Genomic DNA, 4,759 nt, shown 5'->3' on the forward strand with positions numbered 1-4,759 from the left:
TTTGTGTTATGAACTTTCTGGACTTGGGGACTCACGAATGTCAACCTGTTTAATATTTATGGAAACAGCTAATACTGAACACTTTGCTATGTGATGTCATCTGTTTCTCAGAACCCCTGTGGGGAGCTGGAGAGAAAAGCCAGTCAGTGGAATGCTTGCTATGCAAGCATGAGGACCCGAGTTCGATCCCCAGCGCCCGTGTAAATAGCTGGATGTGGCTGTGCATGCTTAGACTCCCAGGTCCAGGGATTCAAAGACAAAGTATCTCTGGGGCTGACTGTCAGGCCAGCTTAGCCTAGCCTAACTAGTGGGTCCCAGGTACCAGAATGGACAGCTCCTGGGGGACACAGAATGTCAACCTATAACTACACACATACACACACACACACACAGAGAGAGAGAGAGAGAGACCTTCTGTGAAGTAGAAGGCATGAGGTTTTTAAAACCAGCAGGTTCAGGTTGTTCAGGCCAGTAAGTGGCAGACTAGATGGGGTTTCTGTCCTACACATTCTGATTATAATTCCCTTCCACTGGATTCCTTTCACCCTGAGCATCAATGTCTACAAGCCCCAATACCAGTTACTGCCAGACCCACTGGGTGGCCTCAAACAAGTTATCTCCTGCCCATGTTTCCCTTTTTCTGCACCCACTAACAGAACACCTCCACCATACTAGCTCATTTATTTACACTTCTTCCTCAGTCTTCCCTACAGCTCTGGGAGAAAGGTTTAGTCTAGCTGAGTCTCAGGGAAATTAGGGGACTACTCCAAGGCCTCATAAACACCAGGGGTCCCAGTCTTAAACCCAGGGCTGTTGAAGCCCAAAGGCTGAGCTCTTAGCCAGCTTTTTTGGCTGCCTCTCCTGGCCCCCCTTTTCCTATCAGCCCTAAACCTCCTCTTGTATAAGCCCCACTGCTCTGGAAGGTGGTCATGAAAGAAATACAAGAGCCATTGCCCCAGGCTTTGATGCCATCAGACACTTACTTCTGATTGGTGATTATCTTTAATAGTCTTCTCTAGCCTCTGCCCCAAACAGGGACCTGTTCTCTATTTAATGAGTAATTTAAACTTTCTGTCTTGGCTTCTCTGCTGCTGGTCCTGCGTCACCACCAAAATGAACTGAGCATTTTGGAGAAGGCCGTCTTTTTGATTGATGTGTCTGAGCGTTTCTAAACATCTCAGCTGAGTCCTTTTGTCTCTCTGTCATTCAAAGCCAGTGGGAAGCTGGGGGAAATGGCTTACTTAGTAAGCAAAGGGTTTGCTCCACACACATGAGGACCTGGATTTGAGCCCCCAGCACCCACATAAAAAGCCAGGCATAGTGGTGCATGCCTGTAACCCCAACACTGGAAAATAGAAGCAGGCAGGTCTCAGACAATTGATGGCAGCCCTGTATGGCCAAAATGACAAACTCCAGATCTAATGACAGACCCTGCCTTAAAGAAATAAACTGGAGAGTGATAGAGGACGCCTGACGTCAATCACTAGCCCCCAGCTTGTCTGTAGGAATAATTGCACGTGGTGTCTATACACATTAACAAAAAAAGTCATTACGTTTTCCTAGGCTACCTCTCTAATAGTGGGCTTCTGCTTGAGATTACTAAGGCTTTGCTCAGTGGTGAGAAAAGACTGACCATGCAGGTCCCACAGCCTTTAGGAAGATCGTTGGCATCTGGCCAGGAACTCTTCTCCATAGTCAATCAAGTCTCACTTGTTATATTTTATTATAGTAACGCCGTGGCCAGTTTTGATAATAAAAGAAAAGTACCTTCGGAGAAGAGGGTGGGCCTGTCTCAGTCCCAGTCTTCAGAATTCATACCTGGGCCAGTCAGACGTTGTCTAGAGTGTACATCATGTGTCTATCCACCAGGTGTCATGATCTACTAATGTGACTAGGCACTAGACTGTCTTGGTCATGCAACAGTGAGGATCAAACCTGGAGACAAGACTCAGAAGTGAGTGAGTTAGGAAAGGACTTCAAGGCTGGGATACAGCTTGGATGCCTTTCAAAAACAAGAGACACATTCCGATCAGGCCATCCCTTTCCAGCCACGTCATGCACAATCAAGATTTCTAGCCTCAAGTTAGGAGTGGCAATCCGTTCAGTAGCCAGTTTGCTTGGTTTCCAGCTACACCCCTCACCCTTTTGCTAGGTTCCCTGGATCACCCACCTTAGCACAGAATAAAGTACCCACAATGGAGACAAGTAAGAGAGTGTTCCTTCCTGGTAAAGGGTCTCTAGGGATTCTGTGTAGTGTGCAGAGGTGAGAAGCCACAGGCTGTGAAGAGGAGGGGAAAGCTGAGAGCATTTGGGAAAGGAGCTCTGTGGGGGCGCTGAGTAAGAATGGCTCCCATAGGCTCACAGACTTGAGGGCTTAGGGGTGGCACTGTTTGAAAGGATTGGGAGCTGTGTGCCTTATTGGAAGAAGTATGTCACTGGAAATGGGCTTTGAGGTTTTCAAAAGCCCAAGCCAGACCCAATGGCTTTCTCTTCCTGTTCCCTGCAGATCCAGAACTCTCAGCTACCTCTCCAGTCCCACGTCTGCCTGTGTGCTGCCGTACTTCCTATCATGATCATCATGAACTAACCCTCAGAAACTACAAACTCGATTTCAATGTTTTCCCTTCTCAGAGTTGCCGTGGCAACTTTAGAGTTAAGGACACAAGGGACTCTCCCTCCATGACTAAGGAGAGCTGCTGAGTCTCCCTTATAAGAGTTGTTCATAGCAATAGAAGGACTCTGAGACAGACGTTGGTACCAGGGAGCAGGGTATTGCTGTAACAGGCCAGGCTATGCTTCTTGTTTGCAGAATGTGGACTTTGGGACTTAGGATTAGGAAAGCAGCCAGACACTGTCAGTGGGGTTCAATGGGCCATCCTAGCAAGTACATGGAAGACAGCGGTGCTGAGGGCAATGCATAACATGACGGCCACACTCGTGAGGTTTCAGAGGGAAAGAGTAGTATTAAGTGGCCGAGAGATAACTGCTCTGGTGATTATTTTCTCGAAATGTGGCTGCTTTTTGCCCTGTACAAAAACATCTTCTGGAGTCTAAATTGAAGAGTTTTGGATTGATACAATTGGCAGAGAAGATGTCAAGACAGCCTAATATTGACTTTGTCACGTGTATTTAGTGGCCAGCCTTATGCAGGAAAAGGCAAGAGGGGCAAGGGAAAATATAACGTGCAAGATATACAAAATAAAATAATTTGAGGAGAAAAAGAGCACCCGGAAGTTTACTAGAATTAAATTCAGTGCCTAGGGAGATTAAAACGTTTAAAGAAAAGCCTGATGTTAAATGGAATAAAGAGAGTGGTGAGCTCGGAGAAAGATGCTACCCAACAAAGCTTTCAACTTGGGAAACAGTTGGGAAACAGTATGAAGGAAAAGCTTACACAGTGGAGGAATCCATCAAAAACAGCTACCAGCTACGTGTATTTGAATGAGAGGGGAAGGTTCCAGCCCCACCAAGCAGCAGAACTTGGCAGTTTGGGACACATGGTTCAGACTTTAGAGTTAAGGATACAAGAAAGGGGTTGTAGACTCTCCCTCCGTGACTAAGGAGAGCTGCTGAGGCCAGATGTGTGTCTGATGTGTGTCAGATGTGTGTCAGCATGGAGGCCCAGGGCGGCCATTGCGAGAAGCTGTGAAAGCGAATCCTGGAACCCCCATGATGTTGGAGATGCCAGAGTCGTGGGATACCGGCTGAGGAAAGCTACTAACAGGGAGTGTAACCAGCCCAAGAGAAAGAAGCATGCTGCTCTCAACGAAACTGAAAAGAGATGGAGATCTAAAGAGCACTTTGGCATCAGCCGTGGAGATGCCGAGTTTGGAGTTTGCCCAGCTTGTTTTAAGGCTTGTTTTGGTCCAGTATCTTCTAAGTTCCCATTTCTCCCTTATGGCACAGCAGTGTATATATATATATATTCTGTGACATTGTATGTTGGAAATATCTGATCTGGTTTTTTATTTTGATTTTACAGTGAGACTTTGCACTTTAAACTTTAAACTTTTTTTTTGTTTGTTTGTTTTTTGTTTTTCGAGACAGGGTTTCTCTGTAGCCCTGGCTGTCCTGGAACTCACTGTAAACCAGGCTGCCCTCGAACTCAGAAATCCGCCTGCCTCTGCCTCCCAAGTGCTGGGATTAAAGGCATGCGCCACAACCGCTCGGCTTAAACTTTAAACTTTTAATCAGTCTTCAGACTGATAGACTACAGAAACTTTTGAAGTTGGACTGAATGCATTTTGCATTATAATATGGCTACTGGCCTATGAGGCCTGGGGTGGAATGTGGTGGTTTGATTAAGAATGCGCCCCCCAGCCGGGCGTGGTGGCGCACGCCTTTAATCCCAGCACTCGGGAGGCAGAGGCAGGCGGATTTCTGAGTTCGAGGCCAGCCTGGTCTACAGAGTGAGCTCCAGGACAGCCAGAGCTATAAAGAGAAACCCTGTCTCGAAAAAACCAAAAAAAAAAAAAAAAAAAAAAGAATGCGCCCCCCTCAAGTTAACATATATAAATGCTTAGGGAGTGGCACTATTTGAAAGGATTAGGAGGTGTGGCCTTGTTGGAGGCTGTGTCGCTGGAGGTGGGCTTTGAGGTTTTTCAAAAGTCCAAGCAAGGCCGAGTAGCTTTCTCTTCCTGCTTCCTGTAGATCTAGATGTAGAACTCTCTGCTGCTTCTTCAGCACCATGACTGCCTGCCGGCTGCCATGCTCCCTGCCAGGATGATGATGGACTGAACCTCTGAAACTGTAAGCCAGC

This window comes from Mus caroli, unplaced genomic scaffold, assembly GCF_978045245.1.
Source record: "Mus caroli unplaced genomic scaffold, Mus_caroli_1 scaffold_20, whole genome shotgun sequence".
Taxonomy (NCBI): domain Eukaryota; kingdom Metazoa; phylum Chordata; class Mammalia; order Rodentia; family Muridae; genus Mus; species Mus caroli.